The sequence below is a fragment of the Tiliqua scincoides genome, chromosome 3 (assembly GCF_035046505.1).
Source record: "Tiliqua scincoides isolate rTilSci1 chromosome 3, rTilSci1.hap2, whole genome shotgun sequence".
NCBI lineage: Eukaryota > Metazoa > Chordata > Lepidosauria > Squamata > Scincidae > Tiliqua > Tiliqua scincoides.
Window position 1 is genome coordinate 235,642,521 of NC_089823.1, and position 22,691 is coordinate 235,665,211.

Here is a 22,691-nt window from a genome sequence, read left to right on the forward strand (position 1 = left end):
TCATTAATTTACGTAGACAGTGGGTGGCAAAACTGTCTGTTGATCATGTTTCTTTAGAGCTGTGGTTCCCAAAATCCCACTGGGAGTGCTCTAAGTTGTTGCAGGCATTGGGTGGCATACATCCCCACGTACCTGGGGGTATCCTGCAGCCTCCCAGGGGGTCCTGGAGACTTGTAGCCCCCTCCATGACCCTCTGTGTGGCTGCAATGAGCTCTGATCTGGTGGAGTTAAAAACTTTAATTTCCATGCTTCTTCAAAGCTGCGTTTTATTCCACACTAGTTTCATTAAATTTGCAAATGCAGCTGTTTGGAGCTTTTCAGTCTAGAAAAGAGGCGTCTGAGGGGGGACATGATTGAGACATACAAAATGATGCAGGGGATGGACAGATAGAGAGATGCTCTTTTCCCTCTCAGTAGTAGGAAGTACATACCTTATGTCGAAACTATCTTTGACAGCTGGTCCCGCCCCTTTTTACTGGAAATCCCGCCCCCTAAGGGGGTTCAAGTGACCCCTCAAACAACTCCCCCACTGCCCCCCACCACTGGGGAGGGTTTTTGGGGCACCCCGACATTTGGTTTGGCGGGAAAAGGAACCCGCCAATAAAGTGTGGGAAAGGGGTTCATGTGACCACTCAAACAACTCGCCCCGTTCCCCTCGACCGCTAGGGAAGGGTTTTGTAGCACCCCGACATTTGGTTTGGCGGGAAAAGGAGCCCGCCAATAAAGTGTGGGAAAGGGGTTCATGTGACCACTCAAACAACTCGCCCCGTTCCCCTCGACCGCTAGGGAAGGGTTTTGTAGCACCCCGACATTTGGTTTGGCGGGAAAAGGAACCTGCCAATAAAGTGTGGGAAAGGGGTTCATGTGACCACTCAAACAACTCGCCCCATTCCCCTCGACCGCTAGGGAAGGGTTTTGTAGCACCCCGACATTTGGTTTGGCGGGAAAAGGAACCCACCAATAAAGTGTGGGAAAGGGGTTCATGTGACCACTCAAACAACTCGCCCCGTTCCCCTCGACCGCTAGGGAAGGGTTTTGTAGCACCCCGACATTTGGTTTGGCGGGAAAAGGAACCCGCCAATAAAGTGTGGGAAAGGGGTTCATGTGACCACTCAAACAACTCGCCCCGTTCCCCTCGACCGCTAGGGAAGGGTTTTGTAGCACCCCGACATTTGGTTTGGCGGGAAAAGGAACCCACCAATAAAGTGTGGGAAAGGGGTTCATGTGACCACTCAAACAACTTGCCCCATCGTCGCCGACCAATAGGCGCAGGTTTCATAGCTCTCAGACCACCGTGTGGAGCCAATGGGAAAAAAGGGGGAGTGGGAACAGGTCCGGACATGTCCTTGTATTTAAGGCACAGGTCCTTTGGGGGGGGGGAGGGAGAAACCCGTTCAGCCTTTTGCTGTTGCTGCTGTTTCTGCCATGGCCTCCCCTCTGTAAAGCTCACCCGCTGCGCCTTCTGAGACCGAGACTCCCCAGTTGGAGTGCGAATCCCCTGCCGGGGAGGAGAGTGAAAATCACACTATGGTGGTGGTCAAGATGGAGAGCCCCGAAGAAGAGAAGGAGAACGTGCCGCCCTGGGAGACCCTGGACATCCCTGAATCGCCTAACACTAGAGCGGCTAGATCAGTGTTTGAGAATCTTCCCTACCGGGCTTCCGGCTCTGAGCGATTGATGGATTCTCCTCCGAGGAAGAAAAGCCGCTGCTGTGAAATCGATGTCAATGGTGAATTTCGTAGGCCGATACCTATGGAGCTTCTTTTTAAGTTGGCTTGGGATGAAGAGACTGTGCGTTTTCCACCAATTGGCTGTGACTGCGGGTTTGTGTTTTACCACTCGGTGTCCGAGTATCCTAAGGCTGCAGCAATTAAGATTGCGCAGGTAACATTTTTATATTTATGGTTGATCGTCATTGCATCTGTATTAATGGACTAGAAATTAAGATTGTTTTTTTGTTTTTTTTAAAAAAAGGAGAAAGAATGTTCCGGATCTCCAAATACCTGGAAGGATCCACGAAATCAAGAAGAAAATGACTGTACAAGTTTCCGTGAAATTTTAGGCCTTCAGAAGACCCGGGTGGAGCATTTCACCCCTAATTGCCGCTCAGGCGCTATGAAATCATTGATCAGAGCTGCATTGTATGTGATTCTTAAGCATTGCTATAAGGGGTATTTACTTGACTGCTGCATAGGATGTAAAATTAAATCCAAGAAAGAGGAAGCCCACCGTTGCAGACAATGGAGTAATTTTGATAGAATAGGATTCTTTGAAGTTGTGTGTCAAAGAATCTACCTGAAGGAAATTCTGAACACTGTGATTAATATAGCTTACAGTTTTCGGTTTTTGCATCTTACTGCCACAACCGTTGATTATATTTTAAGCCTGTTTGCTAGCATGAATATCTTTCCTGACCCGTTGTCTTGGCTTAATACATTGGTGAATGGGGAGGATTACACTTACCTTGACTATGTTTATATTGTGGTTTCTAAAAAAAAGTATCAAAAGTTTCTTGCAAGAGGGCACTGCTGTCTAAGTGTTCATGACAAGTGAAGGAGATGCAAGAAAACCTTTGTATGATTTTTAAAAAATAAAATAAAATGGAAGACCCACAATGTATGTTTTTTTGAGGGGGAGGAGGGTGGAATGAACCAATAGGAATAGGGTTTCAGGAACATGTCTGGGCATGCCCTGGCATGCCCCTGTATTTAAGGCCCTGGCCCGAGTGTAAAAAAAATAAAAAAATAAAAATGGAGACTATAGACGGGCAGTGCTTGGGTACAACTATCAATTTTTATAATGCTGTGGATCCGCATAGTAATTCACTTGAATGGGGTACACACATGGATGATTTAATTGGAAAGGCCCCCTTGGAGAGTGAAGAACCAGAGCCCTGTATTGGACCTCCAGAGGGGGTTTTATACAGGGGTAGTTCTCTGCCTGACAGCCAGGAAAATGAAGTGGATTCAGCACCCTATTGGACACAGTCCACGGTAAGCAAAAAAATAAAAAGTGCTGTTTTTTGGGGGGGAGGGTTTTCGATATCGGGTACATGGGGTGGAGTGGTAATATTTTGCATTTTTCTTTTTTTAAAAAAATCAGATGCGGGAACTAGATGTTGCGCCACTAGATTGGTCGGCTGATGGGGATACCAGTGAAGATATCTGGAAAGTCCCGAAGAAGACACCGCAATGGTGTCCGTGCATGTCTGTATGTAAAATTTTACGGGGGGGGGGGGGTCTGAAATATAACTAGACACCTTGATCACTGAGGGGGGGAAAAAAATGTGTGAGACATGATTTTGTTTGTCTTGTCTAGGAAATTGAAGAGGATTTTGGGCGCATGACTCTCAGTGAGCCGTTAGGCTGTTCGTGCCTCCCTAAAAACCCGGAGGAGGAATGAAAATAACTGTGAAGAAGAAAATAAAACAGAATTACGTTATCTGATTGTGCGCGTTTTTGTGCTAACTGGTGCCATGGAAAAGCATGAGGAAATTTTAAAAAATATATATTATACACCTGGGGCAGTCGGGAGCTTTGGAGGGGTAAACACGCTCTTTCGAGAGGCCAAAAAGCAAAGTAAATCTCTGACTCAAAAACATGTTCAGGACTGGCTTGCAGAGCAAGATGCTTACACACTGCACAAACAGCACCGAGTACGATTTAAGAGAAACAAAACGGTTGTTTCAGGAATGGATGCGCAGTGGCAGGCTGATTTAGTGGATATGCAACAGTTTTCTAAGTACAACGCGGGACACAAGTACATTTTAACAGTGGTGGATATACTTTCCAAATACGCATGGGCCAGAAGCTTGAAAGACAAATCAGGCAGGCAGGTGGCAACCGCTTTTCAACACATCTTTAAGCAGGGGAGAATACCTCGCAAATTGCAGACTGATTCTGGTAAAGAATTTCTAAACCGTACTGTGAGAGAACTATTAAAAAAACACGGCGTACATCACTTTGTTACAGGGAATGAGGTCAAAGCTGCGATCGTGGAACGTTTTAATAAAACGCTAAAATCGAGAATGTGGAGATTTTTCACAGCTAACAACACTTTTAGATACAAGGAAGTGCTACCGCAACTTATAAGCAGTTATAACCACACAGTGCACAGAACGATCAGGGTTCGACCTCATTCCCTGTAACAAAGTGATGTACGCCGTGTTTTTTAAATAGTTCTCTCACAGTACGGTTTAGAAATTCTTTACCAGAATCAGTCTGCAATTTGCGAGGTATTCTCCCCTGCTTAAAGATGTGTTGAAAAGCGGTTGCCACCTGCCTGCCTGATTTGTCTTTCAAGCTTCTGGCCCATGCGTATTTGGAAAGTATATCCACCACTGTTAAAATGTACTTGTGTCCCGCGTTGTACTTAGAAAACTGTTGCATATCCACTAAATCAGCCTGCCACTGCGCATCCATTCCTGAAACAACCGTTTTGTTTCTCTTAAATCGTACTCGGTGCTGTTTGTGCAGTGTGTAAGCATCTTGCTCTGCAAGCCAGTCCTGAACATGTTTTTGAGTCAGAGATTTACTTTGCTTTTTGGCCTCTCGAAAGAGCGTGTTTACCCCTCCAAAGCTCCCGACTGCCCCAGGTGTATAATATATATTTTTTAAAATTTCCTCATGCTTTTCCATGGCTCCAGTTAGCACAAAAACGCGCACAATCAGATAACGTAATTCTGTTTTATTTTCTTCTTCACAGTTATTTTCATTCCTCCTCCGGGTTTTTAGGGAGGCACGAACAGCCTAACGGCTCACTGAGAGTCATGCGCCCAAAATCCTCTTCAATTTCCTAGACAAGACAAACAAAATCATGTCTCACACATTTTTTTCCCCCCCTCAGTGATCAAGGTGTCTAGTTATATTTCAGACCCCCCCCCCCCCGTAAAATTTTACATACAGACATGCACGGACACCATTGCGGTGTCTTCTTCGGGACTTTCCAGATATCTTCACTGGTATCCCCATCAGCCGACCAATCTAGTGGCGCAACATCTAGTTCCCGCATCTGATTTTTTTAAAAAAAGAAAAATGCAAAATATTACCACTCCACCCCATGTACCCGATATCGAAAACCCTCCCCCCCAAAAAACAGCACTTTTTATTTTTTTGCTTACCGTGGACTGTGTCCAATAGGGTGCTGAATCCACTTCACTTTCCTGGCTGTCAGGCAGAGAACTACCCCTGTATAAAACCCCCTCTGGAGGTCCAATACAGGGCTCTGGTTCTTCACTCTCCAAGGGGGCCTTTCCAATTAAATCATCCATGTGTGTACCCCATTCAAGTGAATTACTACGCGGATCCACAGCATTATAAAAATTGATAGTTGTACCCAAGCACTGCCCGTCTATAGTCTCCATTTTTATTTTTTTATTTTTTTTACACTCGGGCCAGGGCCTTAAATACAGGGGCATGCCAGGGCATGCCCAGACATGTTCCTGAAACCCTATTCCTATTGGTTCATTCCACCCTCCTCCCCCTCAAAAAAACATACATTGTGGGTCTTCCATTTTATTTTATTTTTTAAAAATCATACAAAGGTTTTCTTGCATCTCCTTCACTTGTCATGAACACTTAGACAGCAGTGCCCTCTTGCAAGAAACTTTTGATACTTTTTTTTAGAAACCACAATATAAACATAGTCAAGGTAAGTGTAATCCTCCCCATTCACCAATGTATTAAGCCAAGACAACGGGTCAGGAAAGATATTCATGCTAGCAAACAGGCTTAAAATATAATCAACGGTTGTGGCAGTAAGATGCAAAAACCGAAAACTGTAAGCTATATTAATCACAGTGTTCAGAATTTCCTTCAGGTAGATTCTTTGACACACAACTTCAAAGAATCCTATTCTATCAAAATTACTCCATTGTCTGCAACGGTGGGCTTCCTCTTTCTTGGATTTAATTTTACATCCTATGCAGCAGTCAAGTAAATACCCCTTATAGCAATGCTTAAGAATCACATACAATGCGGCTCTGATCAATGATTTCATAGCGCCTGAGCGGCAATTAGGGGTGAAATGCTCCACCCGGGTCTTCTGAAGGCCTAAAATTTCACGGAAACTTGTACAGTCATTTTCTTCTTGATTTCGTGGATCCTTCCAGGTATTTGGAGATCCGGGACATTCTTTCTCCTTTTTTTAAAAAAAACAAAAAAACAATCTTAATTTCTAGTCCATTAATACAGATGCAATGACGATCAACCATAAATATAAAAATGTTACCTGCGCAATCTTAATTGCTGCAGCCTTAGGATACTCGGACACCGAGTGGTAAAACACAAACCCGCAGTCACAGCCAATTGGTGGAAAACGCACAGTCTCTTCATCCCAAGCCAACTTAAAAAGAAGCTCCATAGGTATCGGCCTACGAAATTCACCATTGACATCGATTTCACAGCAGCGGCTTTTCTTCCTCGGAGGAGAATCCATCAATCGCTCAGAGCCGGAAGCCCGGTAGGGAAGATTCTCAAACACTGATCTAGCCGCTCTAGTGTTAGGCGATTCAGGGATGTCCAGGGTCTCCCAGGGCGGCACGTTCTCCTTCTCTTCTTCGGGGCTCTCCATCTTGACCACCACCATAGTGTGATTTTCACTCTCCTCCCCGGCAGGGGATTCGCACTCCAACTGGGGAGTCTCGGTCTCAGAAGGCGCAGCGGGTGAGCTTTTCAGAGGGGAGGCCATGGCAGAAACAGCAGCAACAGCAAAAGGCTGAACGGGTTTCTCCCTCCCCCCCCCAAAGGACCTGTGCCTTAAATACAAGGACATGTCCGGACCTGTTCCCACTCCCCCTTTTTTCCCATTGGCTCCACACGGTGGTCTGAGAGCTATGAAACCTGCGCCTATTGGTCGGCGACGATGGGGCAAGTTGTTTGAGTGGTCACATGAACCCCTTTCCCACACTTTATTGGTGGGTTCCTTTTCCCGCCAAACCAAATGTCGGGGTGCTACAAAACCCTTCCCTAGCGGTCGAGGGGAACGGGGCGAGTTGTTTGAGTGGTCACATGAACCCCTTTCCCACACTTTATTGGCGGGTTCTTTTTCCCGCCAAACCAAATGTCGGGGTGCTACAAAACCCTTCCCTAGCGGTCGAGGGGAACGGGGCGAGTTGTTTGAGTGCTCACATGAACCCCTTTCCACACTTTATGGGCGGGCTCCTTTTCCCGCCAAACCAAATGTCGGGGTGCTACAAAACCCTTCCCTAGCGGTCGAGGGGAACGGGGCGAGTTGTTTGAGTGGTCACATGAACCCCTTTCCCACACTTTATTGGCGGGTTCCTTTTCCCGCCAAACCAAATGTCGGGGTGCCCCAAAAACCCTCCCCAGTGGTGGGGGGCAGTGGGGGGAGTTGTTTGAGGGGTCACTTGAACCCCCTTAGGGGGCGGGATTTCCAGTAAAAAGGGGCGGGACCAGCTGTCAAAGATAGTTTTGACATAAGGTATGTACTTCCTACTACTCCTCTCGCATAACACCAGAACCAGGGGACTTCCACGAAAGTTGAGTGTTGGGAGAGTTGTGCCAAGCAACGCTGTTTTCTGGAGCCAAGCTGGTGGAATCTGCTCAAGGCCCAGAGCGCAGAGGTGTTTCACCAGACTTCTAGGCACTGCTCCAATGGCACGGTCTGGACCTTCTTCTCCCAGAGATGCCCACGTTCTACTCACAGGTCGTGCTATTTTGTGCTCTCCGTTCTGCCGTCTCCTGAGACTGCAATATTGATGATCTGAACCTGATGTTTTTCTTTCACAACTGCTGCTGTATCTGACGCATTGTGTTCCGGGTTTTTTAATGTCTGTAATCTGAAGCCCCAAGGAATCTTTGCTGGCTCCTTCTCAGGGATTTTGTAAGGTTTGTTGCTGCTGCTGCTGCTGCATTTGTTCTATTTTTATGACATGGTGTCCTGGCTTTTCTCCTATACCTTTTTATTGCCACATGTTTTGCCAAATCCCAATCCACTGGGCCTTGTAAACCAGTCAAATCAATCAGAGTTGCCAATAAGCCAAGTTACAGTCCAAAGTCAAGTTCCAGGTAGGTAAGTCCAATCCATCAGGGTATCCAAATCAAAGTCCAAAGCCAAAGTCCAGTCACCATCCACAGTCTGATTCCCAATTCCATAAACCAAGTCAGTCAGTCTCCTCTCCTACCTCCAACCTGCACTCCCTCAAAACCCACCAAAACCTTTCTGCCTCAGGTGCTCCCTATATACCTGAGGGATCTCCTTATGCTCTAGTGGCTGCAGCTGTGCAGCACACCTCCAGCTACCACCTGGGCTTTAATCCTGCATTTACTCAGAGCAAGGGGCACTGTGGACACCACACCCTATCTCCTCGGTAATATCTTCCGCAGTTGCAATACACCGCACTATCTTTACCCCATTGTATTTAATGAACATTGCAACTAAGCTACCTTAGGCATCCTGTTATCACTGGAAGGGCAGAGTATACCCCTTTTAATAGGTGAATAAGACTTGGCCACATTGCTGCTCAGCCCAGGGCAGTCCTCACCTCCTCCCTCCAGGACATGAACACAGTCACTGGGCGGGGGTGGAAGGGGCCTGATGGCCAGGGTTCCATGCCAACGGCAAACCATTCCTGCGCTAGGGTACTGCAGCCCTGGGGGAGAGTCCTAAGCTGGCTCCTGTGTGGTGTACACCATCTGCTCCTTCATTGCCACATGTTCTGAGTATTCAGGGCTCAGCCTGGCCAGGCTGGCGCTCAACCAACACCTGATCCCCCCTGCAATCAAAGGCCCAACCCTGTGCCTGGCCAGCCCCTGAGGCAGGGAGAGCCTGCTGCTGTCACTCTTCGCCCCTGGTATGCCAAGGCCCATACTATGAGGGGGGGAGGGGTCGGATAGCCTACTGGAGTAAGTAAAATTATTTTGTACTTACCTCTTGGTAAGCTGCCCAATCTCCAATGGTTCTCCTTGGACATATGCCACCTATTTTGGTAGCCTATGTCCGAGGTGAGAAAAGGGGCAGGTAGGTATAAAAAAGAGGAGCTAAGATATGGCATGTACTGCCACTGGATCCACCCCTTCATGTCTCCTCCTCCCCCCTGGTTCTGTAATCAGACCTGGATTATTTTAATGAGCTCATTTGTTTAACGTGCAGCACAATCCTGACCTCAGGAGTCGGCTAGGCCGGTGCACAGAGGCACGCTGGCCTGTGGAGGCTGGAACAATCCTCCATGCCCACAGAGGCACTGAGCCTCGAGTCGGCCCAGCTGGGCCGACGCAATGTTCTGAGGTAGGCGGGGAGAGGGTGGGGAGGAGGCAGGAGGGAGTGTTCCTGGGCGGGAGGAGGGTGGCCGGTGGGTGGCCCCAGAGGCGGGTGGGCGGGAAGCGGGAAGTGGGGCTGGGATCTGGCAGTTATGCTGGATCCCAACCCCCATTCCCAGGGAGTTCGAAGCTACTGCAAGCCGCTCTGCTCTCCTTGAACTTGTGCCACCTCAAGAGGTGGCTCAAGTCTGAGGAGACCCATAGGGGCAAGGGCGCCTTGCCCAGAGGTAAGGGGAAAAGTTTCCCCTTGCCTATCCTGTGCTGGATAAGCCTCCTAGCTTGCCTGTTCCAGCGCAGTGTTTCCAGGTGAAACCCTCAATAGTGTGAAGGGCACTTATATTTTATCTTGAGCACGTTGTGGCACTCTGTGAGTCAAATAATCTCTTTGTTCAGTACTTTCATGCTAAAAAGTGACCTTATATGTCCTCTCCAGAGACACACTTGTTGTTTATGGTCCATAGTTAAGCCCTGCCATATGAACACACCAAGCAGGCACACTCCAGGAGTGTCAGGGTCCTCTGTTGGGGGGGGGGGGTGTTTCCTCTGTCCTTCCTCTGCATTTCTGTTATAGACCTATGAAAGGCTGCAGCACAGTCAACTCCTGTCATGCTCGTGAAACACTTTGCTACTGATGTACACCAAGAACTAATGCAGCTTGGGTAGAACTGGTGCTACTTTTCAGAGGCTGTTCTCCTAACATAACTTTTCACTGGTCACAGAGACCATGAAAGAGAAAACCAGGGTGCTTTGAGTGATCATGGGTGCAGTCACACTCCCACTTCTGTGTTGCAAGTGTTTTGTGCAGGGGCCCTTCCATCATGGGTGCAGTAACCGTGAAGTTCCTGGGAAGGCACCCTCCCCTCTGTCCTTTTGCAGCACAGACAGACATACATTTAATTATTTTCTCACAGTATTTGCAAAGCCAGGTAATATGGTGGTTCTGGTTGGAGACCCGGAAGATCCGGGTTCAAATCCCTACTCAGCCATGAAGCTTCCTGGGTGACCTTGGGCCAGTCACTCTCTCTCAGCCTCATCTACCTGACAGGGGTAAGAGGGAAGGAACCATGTACAGAAGCATGAGGTGCTTGGAGAAAGGGAGGTATAAAAATAAGGAAGAAAGAATGACTAGTAGGTTCAACCTGTACTCTAGTAGCCCAGACCTATTTAGGACTTGGGAGTTAGCATGAAAAGGATTTAATTTCATCACAGGACAACAACCAGGTAGGGGACGTAATCCTCTTTGTCAAGAACTCCTGGTGCTGCCTGTCCTTGTCGGCATTGTTGGCACACTCCTCCTCCTCTCTTGCCCCATCCTGATCCTGCTCTGATTTGGTCAGAATGCAGCATCTGCCAGGTCAGTAATGCTACAGCTACCCTCCTGGGTGCCCACCATTGTGTGCTGGCCTCAGCACACTCCTCTTTCAGTCCCTGCCTAGATCACCACACCCACCACCTGGGGTGTTGCCCTGCCTACAGCATAGGGGTGACGCACTGGCCTCCCGCACCGGGTGATGCGAACCCCAGTGATGCCACTGCAGTAGCCCAGTCCTATCAAGGACTTGGGAGTTGCCGTGAAAAGAATTCTATTTCATCACAGGACAACAACCAGATATGGGACGTAATCCTCTTTGTCAAGAACTCCTGGTGCTGCCACTGGTCACCACTAGTGACCAAAATCACATTTTGTAAAAATAATAACATCATGTTATGTATCAATCAATGTGTAATTTCATGCAGAATGCAATGAAAAAACTGCATTGAAATATCTTTATTCTATCAAAAGGTACAGCAAAAGAACCAGTGGGTGCGGGGCAATGGTAGATCACCACACCCAACACTTCTCCAATTCTTAGGATGTTCCTCTTCTCTTATTGGCTCCCTTCATTTACCCTGCCCTGTCTACTGACCCTACCTTGCCCTCCCAAAGATCAGAACAGTGCAGCCAATCACTCCCAGAGGCCCTTCACAGATTCAGCTCTTTGGTGATCAGCAGGCAAACAAATCAATCATTAGGCCAGTGGTATTCAAACTGAGGTGTCACAACGCCCCAGCCTGTGGGTCCTGACCTCTGCCCCCTTAAGGGGTGGGGGCAGCCAGGAGACAGGAGGAAGGCAGCGGCGCAATCCACAGGATCGCACCGCTCAGGAGGCCTGCAGGGGCTTGGGTGCACTTGCCCAAGCCTCCTGTAGCCTCCCAGGGGTGCAGGGAGCCCTGCACAATCTTCGGCAGGGCTCCCCAGGTCAGGAAAAGTGAAAGCGGAGTGATCGCGCCCCACTCCGCAAAACTGGAAGCAGAGCACGATTGCTCCGCTTTCCCTTCTGACGGGGCTGCAGGGACTGGGGTGCACCCTCCAGTCCCTGCAGCAGCCTTCCCTGTGTGAGGGCAGCTCTGTGCAAGCGCCTGCAGGGCTCCCCAGGTCAGGGAAAGGGAGAGTGGGGTGATTGTGCTCCGCTTCTGCTTTTGCGGAGGCTCCACTCACTGTCGCCCTGCACATGCCTGATCTTGTCTGATCTCGGAAGCTAAGCAGGGTCAGGCCTGGTTAGTACTTGGATGGGAGACCTCCTGGGAATACCTGGTGCTGTAGGCTTATACCATAGTCTTTTGAGACTGAAGGTTGCCAACCAAAGCCACTATCCCTTTCCCTGACCTCAGGCACCCTGCAGGCGCTCCCCATACACAGGGACGGCTGCTGCAGGGACTGGTGAGTGTGTCCCAGTCCCTGCAGCCCCCTGAGTGATGCGATCCTGGGGATTGCATCGCTGCCTTCCCCTGCTGCTTCCTCCCCCACCCCTGCAAAGACTTACTGCGGATTTGAAACTGCGGATTTTTAAGGAAGGAAGGAAGACTAGTAGGTTCAACCTGTACTCTAGTAGCCCAGACCTATTTAGGACTTGGGAGTTAGCATGAAAAGGATTTAATTTCATCACAGGACAACAACTAGGTAGGGGACATAATGCACTTTGTCAAGAACACCTGGTGCTGCCTGTCCTTGTCGGCATTGTTGGCACCCTCCTCCTCTCTTGCCCCACCCTGACCCTGCTCTGATTTGGCCAGAATGCAGCATCTGCCAGGTCAATAATGCTACAGCTACCCTCCTGGGTGCCCACCATTGTGTGCTGGCCTCAGCACACTCCTCTTTCAGTCCCTGCATTAAGTCGAAACTGTTTCAGTTTTGCAGTGACAAAATCACCTCATGGCTGCCAGAAAAGCGTTCCAAGTTCCGAACGCGACAACTGAGAAGACCCTGTTCCTGTCCCCTGGTTGCCGCTTCCCACCTCAGCAGGCAGACAGGAAAAGGCATCTCAAGAACACCTCTGTAACCAGGCAGATTCACATGGGAGAAAATACACCTGACATGCGTATTAGAACTTGGCTTCCGGAAAAGTTGAACATTTTACAACATGCATGATGTGCGTCAGGGCAAACCTGAGAAGGCAACATCCCTATTTCCTGCCCAGGGATAGGGCCTTTGTCAAAGGTCAAACACACATGGAGCTTTCTCAAAAACATTTCATCCAGCACTTCAAAATGGGACTGCACTGTTCAGCAATCCTGCTGGAAGTGAACCAAACCCCAGTTCTGAATTTCATGGAAACAGAGAACCCAAGAGCTGTAGCAATGAGGAGAACAGAAGGAAAAGGGTCTAAGCTGGGCTGATCAAAGTAGAACTCCACAGCTAAGAGAATGAGATGCTGGTGGTGGCAGAAGGCACTACAAGCACCCTAAATTCGTCCACTCCTGGATTTGAATGGCCTCCAAAACAAAGAAGCCACTTTTTCAAATCTGTAATCACTCCAACACAAAGCAGTGAATCGCTAAAACCTCCGTATTCTTCTCCAGAAGAAGTGCTGGACATCGCTCAGTGGTAGATCACATGCTTTGCATGCAAAACTATGGCATCCAGGACTGACTATGGAAACAAGCAGTATCACAACGGCTTTAGCAATCCTTTGGATCAGGCCTCTCTGTGCCCCTTGGGTGGCTCTAGTTAAACAGGGAGAGATGCAGAGGTCAACGCAGGTTTTGACCAAACAGCCGTGTCACTTAGAAGCACTTGAGGGCAGCCTAGAAGCCCATCCAAACTTGTTCTCTGCACTGTTGCAGAGCCCCTGAGCCCCAGTTGTCTCACCTTCACTTGCTAATGATCTGTCAGTGACAAAAAACCGACATTGGCTCCCTTGTCCACAGATCTCCACCTTCCCCTTCAGTGCAAAGTACCAGATCCATGTTTGAATTTGCATTTTGATGTTTCTGTGAAGGGACACCGCTTCTTCTGGAAGGCTTATCAGAGTTCTTCATAAAGAGAGTGATCCCTTGAATAGACAAGGGGTGAACATTCTGCACTTGAATGTTCCCAAAGTGTGCTCTGCTCAGGTGCAGAATGCACATTTTTAGTTATTACCTTTATCTTGCACCTGTCTTCAACCATGGAACTCAGCATACATGGAATTCCCAGGTCCAATCCTGAGCAGACCTAGGTCAGCCTGGCTTCAGCAAAGCTGCCTCTCTCATGTGCACTCAGACCATATGGTGCCCATAGATGACCACTCACAGAACGTAAGTGGCAGGGAAACCACCTGTTCTTATGCTTTACCAGGACTCTCCCCTCTTTCTCTTACTCAACTGAGACATACCTTTGCCAAAGTATCAGCAGAAAACTTGAACCCAAACCACCACAGATTTCCAGTGAAGGGAAGTCTAGGAGGGCCCGGAGGGTACAGTCTGGATTCCCAGAGTTGTTTCAGGAAGTGCAGAATCAGCCACGGAATCGGAATGATCAACAATACCAATTCCCACCAGATTGCCATGGCTCTTCTCTCTCTCTCTCTGTCTTCCTGTATCTGCACAGCTGGACAGGCTGAATGCTCTTTCTGAAGCAGCTTCTCGTTTCATCAGAGGTATTGCTACTACTCCCTGTTTTCTTTTACTGACTCCTTATATAGTTCACTACTTATAATAAAGTATACAATAGATCTTATCTGACATCATAATTGGCTAATCTAGGAATGTGTTTGTTCTAGTATGTATTATACTTGTGTATGTCATCGTCACTGTTGGCAACCTTCAGTCTCGAAAGACTATGGTATCACGCTCTGAATTGTGGTTCTGGGACAGCGTCTAGTGTGGCTGAAAAGGCCGATTCGGGAGTGACAATCCCTTCCACACTGGGAGCAAGTGCAGTCTGTCCCTGGTCTGACTCCATGGCTATGCGCCTTCCTACTTTGCCTCTTTGCCTCGGTCTGTTGGCCAAGTGTCGCTTCACTGGGAAAACAGTGCTGGGAAAACTGGGAAAGGCCATGCTGCACAGCCTGCCTCCAAGCAGGCCGCTCAGAGGCCAGGGTTTCCCACCTGTTGAGGTCCACTCCTAAGGCCTTCAGATCCCTCCTGCAGATGTCTTTGTATCGCAGCTGTGGTCTACCTGTAGGGCACTTTCCCTGCATGAGTTCTCCATAGAGGAGATCCTTTGGGATCCAGCCATCATCCACTCTCATGACATGACCGAGCCAACGCAGGCGTCTCTGTTTCAGCAGTGCATACATGCTAGGGATTCCAGCTTTTTCCAGGACTGTGTTGTTTGGAACTTTGTCCTGCCAGGTGATGCCGAGGATGCGTCGGAGGCAGCGCATGTGCAAAGCGTTCAGTTTCCTCTCCTGTTGTGAGCGAAGAGTCCATGACTCGCTGCAGTATAGAGGTGTACTCAGGACGCAAGCTCTGTAGACCTGGATCTTGGTATGTTCTGTCAGCTTCTTGTTGGACCAGACTCTCTTTGTGAGTCTGGAAAACGTGGTAGCTGCTTTACCGATGCGTTTGTTTAGCTCACTATTGAGAGAAAGAGTGTCGGAGATCATTGAGCCAAGGTACACAAAGTCATGGACAACCTCCAGTTCATGCGCAGAGATTGTAATGCAGGGAAGTGAGTCCACATCCTGTGTTTTCTTCGTACGTAGGGCTAATACTGTTAAGCCATTGAGACCCAATCCTATCCAACTTTCCAGCACTGATGCAACTGTGTTAGTGGGGTGTGTGCTGCATCCTGGGGCAGTGGGGGCTGTCACATAGGCATCCTCAAGGCTGAATTGCTGGAAAGTTGGAAAGGGTTGGGCCTCAATGGAACAAGATTGGTGATCTGGATCGATGTATTGAAAGCACAGAGATAGCATCCTGGTAATATCTATGATGCTTTGATAGAGATCTTTGATGACATGAACCTTTTAGGTTCACCATTCACCCCCCAGTGGTCCACCAAAGCATCCTTCGGGCACTGAGACTCAGCATCAACTGGCGATGGCCTTCCACCAGTGCTGGGTGTCTCCAGCTGGTGGGAAAGTGCTTTACAGCACTTTTATGACAACCACCAACAGAAGTGGAGCCAGAGCACCGGCGTGTGCCCGTTAGGATCAGGACCTGAGATTGCAAATGAGCCAGACATACAACCAAACTATGAGACAGAACAAATTAGGAAAAGGAGAACAACCAGTTTGAGTGTGTAGCCCCAGAAGAGGCACTGCAAAGTCCAAGCTTGAAATTCAAAAAGGTTTCTACTATGCTGTCTATGCTATTAAGCTCTCTGTTGAAGAGAGATTCTATCAGCTCCAATACAATTCCCCATTTGGCTTCCTATTCTATATATACAGCAGCAACAAAAAATCTCCTGAAGATGTACTTCAGGCTTGCTAGAATTTGGAAAAATTGCTGATGCACAATGGAGAGAAAGATACTGATGCTGAGGATCCAAGCTGTGAACCTGCAGCAATGAAGACTTCCAGAGTCGATGCCGCCACGAGGAGAACTTTCCATACTACGTAAAAGTCCTGGATAATGTGCCGAGTGTTTCTGCTGCTGAGGGTCCTTCTCATGCTTCCAGTGTCAGTGGCAAGAGGTGAACGCAGTTCCTCAAAGCTCAAACTTGGCTTCTGTATCAGCGGAACATGCCAAAGCCTCAGCACTTGACCTGAAGGAATCAGGAATATTTTGTGCAGCTGGGCCAAAAGCAGCCACAGCAGTGCAACGGCAGCCCATCGATGCTCCCCAGCACCAGCGAGTCTGTGTGGCGGGTGGGTGGTCGGGTGGGAGGGAAGCAGGGGGTGGGTAGAACTGGGCAGGGAGGGGGAGGAATGAGGAGGAGAACGGGGGAGGGCTGGATCAAGACTGGGAGTGGAGCAGTATCTGTGGCAGTGGCACCACCGCTATGCTATCCCCTTCACGGCTTTGATCCCCAGGCCCAGGTCCTCTTGGACTTGCACCAGCTATACAGCTGATGCAGGTCTGAGTCGATCCAACTGGACTGTGAGATCTTACCCCGGGCGAGGGAGCAAATATTCCCTTACCGTGAGGAGGTCTTCGCTGCTCAAAACACCCCTGCAAGATGCAGTGAGCCCCCCATTGAGAGTTAGTAGGATGGGGCTACAAGACGGAGTTCCTTTTCACATCAGTTCTGCATATGTGGGTTCTTGTTCCACCCCCACAAGTAAACTAATGCACATAAGCGGCAGGCCACGTTATTAATTAATTTAATATTAATGCATGCAAGGTGTTAATTTCATTGGGCACAAGTATATGAAAATGAGATAAGCTGCCATTTACCAACGATTGTAAGAGGATGAGCTCTGATGACACTCCCAGCGCAATTATTGCTCACGCACAGCAGTGGAGTCAGGGCCAGGCAGGCCGCGCCCTGGTCAAGTGTCCGTGTGCTGATCAGTCTGCAGTTACTGTTCCTTTTCAGGGTAAAGGAATTTCTCCACACCTTTGGAAGTGGCTGTGATTAAGCAGTTACTAAAGACATCCACACTGGATGCACTGACTGGGCACATTTCAAACTAGAGTTTAAATTCACCTTTTGCCTTTGAAATCGGGAAGACTTCGCAAAGGTAGCAGAAGGTCAACTGCAGGTAGCCTTTGATTATGCAGATTACTTTTAACCTCATCATTCCCATTCCTGGGCTGGTTTGGGAACTGAAGCTGCCTTGCTGGGTTGGGAGAAGGACAGAGGAGTCTGACTTGCTAATTCTCCTGGAATTCTGTAACCGTTGCTACCAACTCTGCTGAATGGGGACCCTTCACTCAACTAGAGAACCCTGTTTCTGTGTAAGATGTCACTGGTTAGGGTGGCTGGGATGCGGATCTTCACCCCTCCCTTTGCCACCAGCACCTCCACAGCAGCAACTTGGCTGAGATGTGGATTGGAGCAAGGAGATTCCCTGGTGCAGAGAGTCTAGTCCCGGTAAAACAATAGCCACATGGCATCCTCCTTGCCAGTGGAGAAGTCCACACACTGACCTTGCCTGTGGGAAGATCCAGGGCCTGACCTATTTCCTGATTTCCTTATTTTTATTATTTTATTTATTTATTTATTTATTACAGTTACAGGTGAGGAAATTAGGTTAAACATGGGGATATTTCCTGATTTCCTGCCTCTGATCAGCAGTAAGATCTGAAGCCAGGAACTGTCATGAAATTGGCAGAACAATGTGAATGTGGCTGTGTTCATTACAGTCCTGAACAAAGCTTATCTGTCCATTGCTGATTGTCCCTCCAGCATCCACTGGAGGTGAATGGGGAAAATGCAACCATGTGAATGGTTTTCTGGGCAGGAACCATTGTCTAGGCCAGGTGTAGGCAACCTATGGCCCAGGAGCTTGAGGTGGTCCACATCTGACGCATTGTGTTCCGGGTTTTTTAATGTCTGTAATCTGACATAGAACTGGTGCTACTTTTCAGAGGCTGTTCTCCTAACATAACTTTTCACTGGTCACAGAGACCATGAAAGAGAAAACCAGGGTGCTTTGAGTGATCATGGGTGCAGTCACACTCCCACTTCTGTGTTGCAAGTGTTTTGTGCAGGGGCCCTTCCATCATGGGTGCAGTAACCGTGAAGTTCCTGGGAAGGCACCCTCCCCTCTGTCCTTTTGCAGCACAGACAGACATATATTTAATTATTTTCTCACAGTATTTGCAAAGCCAGGTAATATGGTGGTTCTGGTTGGAGACCCGGAAGATCCGGGTTCAAATCCCTACTCAGCCATGAAGCTTCCTGGGTGACCTTGGGCCAGTCACTCTCTCTCAGCCTCATCTACCTGACAGGGGTAAGAGGGAAGGAACCATGTACAGAAGCATGAGGTGCTTGGAGAAAGGGAGGTATAAAAATAAGGAAGAAAGAATGACTAGTAGGTTCAACCTGTACTCTAGTAGCCCAGACCTATTTAGGACTTGGGAGTTAGCATGAAAAGGATTTAATTTCATCACAGGACAACAACCAGATAGGGGACGTAATCCTCTTTGTCAAGAACTCCTGGTGCTGCCTGTCCTTGTCGGCATTGTTGGCACACTCCTCCTCCTCTCTTGCCCCATCCTGACCCTGCTCTGATTTGGTCAGAATGCAGCATCTGCCAGGTCAGTAATGCTACAGCTACCCTCCTGGGTGCCCACCATTGTGTGCTGGCCTCAGCACACTCCTCTTTCAGTCCCTGCCTAGATCACCACACCCACCACCTGGGGTGTTGCCCTGCCTACAGCATAGGGGTGACGCACTGGCCTCCCGCACCGGGTGATGCGAACCCCAGTGATGCCACTGCAGTAGCCCAGTCCTATCAAGGACTTGGGAGTTGCCGTGAAAAGAATTCTATTTCATCACAGGACAACAACCAGATATGGGACGTAATCCTCTTTGTCAAGAACTCCTGGTGCTGCCACTGGTCACCACTAGTGACCAAAATCACATTTTGTAAAAATAATAACATCATGTTATGTATCAATCAATGTGTAATTTCATGCAGAATGCAATGAAAAAACTGCATTGAAATATCTTTATTCTATCAAAAGGTACAGCAAAAGAACCAGTGGGTGCGGGGCAATGGTAGATCACCACACCCAACACTTCTCCAATTCTTAGGATGTTCCTCTTCTCTTATTGGCTCCCTTCATTTACCCTGCCCTGTCTACTGACCCTACCTTGCCCTCCCAAAGATCAGAACAGTGCAGCCAATCACTCCCAGAGGCCCTTCACAGATTCAGCTCTTTGGTGATCAGCAGGCAAACAAATCAATCATTAGGCCAGTGGTATTCAAACTGAGGTGTCACAACGCCCCAGCCTGTGGGTCCTGGCCTCTGCCCCCTTAAGGGGTGGGGGCAGCCAGGAGACAGGAGGAAGGCAGCGGCGCAATCCACAGGATCGCACCGCTCAGGGGGCCTGCAGGGGCTTGGGTGCACTTGCCCAAGCCTCCTGTAGCCTCCCAGGGGTGCGGGGAGCCCTGCACAATCTTCGGCAGGGCTCCCCAGGTCAGGAAAAGTGAAAGCGGAGTGATCGCGCCCCACTCCGCAAAACTGGAAGCAGAGCACGATTGCTCCGCTTTCCCTTCTGACGGGGCTGCAGGGACTGGGGTGCACCCTCCAGTCCCTGCAGCAGCCTTCCCTGTGTGAGGGCAGCTCTGTGCAAGCGCCTGCAGGGCTCCCCAGGTCAGGGAAAGGGAGAGTGGGGTGATTGTGCTCCGCTTCTGCTTTTGCGGAGGCTCCACTCACTGTCGCCCTGCACATGCCTGATCTTGTCTGATCTCGGAAGCTAAGCAGGGTCAGGCCTGGTTAGTACTTGGATGGGAGACCTCCTGGGAATACCTGGTGCTGTAGGCTTATACCATAGTCTTTTGAGACTGAAGGTTGCCAACCAAAGCCACTATCCCTTTCCCTGACCTCAGGCACCCTGCAGGCGCTCCCCATACACAGGGACGGCTGCTGCAGGGACTGGTGAGTGTGTCCCAGTCCCTGCAGCCCCCTGAGTGATGCGATCCTGGGGATTGCATCGCTGCCTTCCCCTGCTGCTTCCTCCCCCACCCCTGCAAAGACTTACTGCGGATTTGAAACTGCGGATTTTTAAGGAAGGAAGGAAGACTAGTAGGTTCAACCTGTACTCTAGTAGCCCAGACCTATTTAGGACTTGGGAGTTAGCATGAAAAGGATTTAATTTCATCACAGGACAACAACTAGGTAGGGGACATAATGCACTTTGTCAAGAACACCTGGTGCTGCCTGTCCTTGTCGGCATTGTTGGCACCCTCCTCCTCTCTTGCCCCACCCTGACCCTGCTCTGATTTGGCCAGAATGCAGCATCTGCCAGGTCAATAATGCTACAGCTACCCTCCTGGGTGCCCACCATTGTGTGCTGGCCTCAGCACACTCCTCTTTCAGTCCCTGCATTAAGTCGAAACTGTTTCAGTTTTGCAGTGACAAAATCACCTCATGGCTGCCAGAAAAGCGTTCCAAGTTCCGAACGCGACAACTGAGAAGACCCTGTTCCTGTCCCCTGGTTGCCGCTTCCCACCTCAGCAGGCAGACAGGAAAAGGCATCTCAAGAACACCTCTGTAACCAGGCAGATTCACATGGGAGAAAATGCACCTGACATGCGTATTAGAACTTGCCTCCCGGAAAAGATGAACATTTTACAACATGCATGATGTGCGTCAGGGCAAACCTGAGAAGGCAACATCCCTATTTCCTGCCCAGGGATAGGGCCTTTGTCAAAGGTCAAACACACATGGAGCTTTCTCAAAAACATTTCATCCAGCACTTCAAAATGGGACTGCACTGTTCAGCAATCCTGCTGGAAGTGAACCAAACCCCAGTTCTGAATTTCATGGAAACAGAGAACCCAAGAGCTGTAGCAATGAGGAGAACAGAAGGAAAAGGGTCTAAGCTGGGCTGATCAAAGTAGAACTCCACAGCTAAGAGAATGAGATGCTGGTGGTGGCAGAAGGCACTACAAGCACCCTAAATTCGTCCACTCCTGGATTTGAATGGCCTCCAAAACAAAGAAGCCACTTTTTCAAATCTGTAATCACTCCAACACAAAGCAGTGAATCGCTAAAACCTCCGTATTCTTCTCCAGAAGAAGTGCTGGACATCGCTCAGTGGTAGATCACATGCTTTGCATGCAAAACTATGGCATCCAGGACTGACTATGGAAACAAGCAGTATCACAACGGCTTTAGCAATCCTTTGGATCAGGCCTCTCTGTGCCCCTTGGGTGGCTCTAGTTAAACAGGGAGAGATGCAGAGGTCAACGCAGGTTTTGACCAAACAGCCGTGTCACTTAGAAGCACTTGAGGGCAGCCTAGAAGCCCATCCAAACTTGTTCTCTGCACTGTTGCAGAGCCCCTGAGCCCCAGTTGTCTCACCTTCACTTGCTAATGATCTGTCAGTGACAAAAAACCGACATTGGCTCCCTTGTCCACAGATCTCCACCTTCCCCTTCAGTGCAAAGTACCAGATCCATGTTTGAATTTGCATTTTGATGTTTCTGTGAAGGGACACCGCTTCTTCTGGAAGGCTTATCAGAGTTCTTCATAAAGAGAGTGATCCCTTGAATAGACAAGGGGTGAACATTCTGCACTTGAATGTTCCCAAAGTGTGCTCTGCTCAGGTGCAGAATGCACATTTTTAGTTATTACCTTTATCTTGCACCTGTCTTCAACCATGGAACTCAGCATACATGGAATTCCCAGGTCCAATCCTGAGCAGACCTAGGTCAGCCTGGCTTCAGCAAAGCTGCCTCTCTCATGTGCACTCAGACCATATGGTGCCCATAGATGACCACTCACAGAACGTAAGTGGCAGGGAAACCACCTGTTCTTATGCTTTACCAGGACTCTCCCCTCTTTCTCTTACTCAACTGAGACATACCTTTGCCAAAGTATCAGCAGAAAACTTGAACCCAAACCACCACAGATTTCCAGTGAAGGGAAGTCTAGGAGGGCCCGGAGGGTACAGTCTGGATTCCCAGAGTTGTTTCAGGAAGTGCAGAATCAGCCACGGAATCGGAATGATCAACAATACCAATTCCCACCAGATTGCCATGGCTCTTCTCTCTCTCTCTCTGTCTTCCTGTATCTGCACAGCTGGACAGGCTGAATGCTCTTTCTGAAGCAGCTTCTCGTTTCATCAGAGGTATTGCTACTACTCCCTGTTTTCTTTTACTGACTCCTTATATAGTTCACTACTTATAATAAAGTATACAATAGATCTTATCTGACATCATAATTGGCTAATCTAGGAATGTGTTTGTTCTAGTATGTATTATACTTGTGTATGTCATCGTCACTGTTGGCAACCTTCAGTCTCGAAAGACTATGGTATCACGCTCTGAATTGTGGTTCTGGGACAGCGTCTAGTGTGGCTGAAAAGGCCGATTCGGGAGTGACAATCCCTTCCACACTGGGAGCAAGTGCAGTCTGTCCCTGGTCTGACTCCATGGCTATGCGCCTTCCTACTTTGCCTCTTTGCCTCGGTCTGTTGGCCAAGTGTCGCTTCACTGGGAAAACAGTGCTGGGAAAACTGGGAAAGGCCATGCTGCACAGCCTGCCTCCAAGCAGGCCGCTCAGAGGCCAGGGTTTCCCACCTGTTGAGGTCCACTCCTAAGGCCT

General features: G+C 48.9%; 1 protein-coding gene, 2 long non-coding RNA genes and 2 pseudogenes across 3 annotated transcripts in view; 3 read left to right on the top strand and 2 right to left on the bottom strand.

Moving 5' to 3' along the window:
• The window catches only part of LOC136645974 (cytochrome P450 2J2-like), a 249,571-nt gene that overhangs the window by 100,289 nt on the left and 126,591 nt on the right, over positions 1–22,691 (bottom strand). The gene's annotated exons all lie outside the window — the stretch shown is intronic.
• Positions 2,787–3,401, top strand: LOC136643746 (uncharacterized). The gene is made up of 3 exons (XR_010794055.1): positions 2,787–2,993; positions 3,103–3,210; positions 3,319–3,401. It is a non-coding gene; the product is annotated as an uncharacterized lncRNA (long non-coding RNA).
• On the bottom strand, positions 4,703–5,355 carry LOC136643639 (uncharacterized). The gene is made up of 3 exons (XR_010794036.1): positions 5,120–5,355; positions 4,903–5,010; positions 4,703–4,794 (listed from the first exon to the last, which is right to left on the bottom strand). It is a non-coding gene; the product is annotated as an uncharacterized lncRNA (long non-coding RNA).
• LOC136646476 (5S ribosomal RNA) lies at positions 11,746–11,865 on the top strand (annotated as a pseudogene).
• On the top strand, positions 19,785–19,904 carry LOC136646477 (5S ribosomal RNA; annotated as a pseudogene).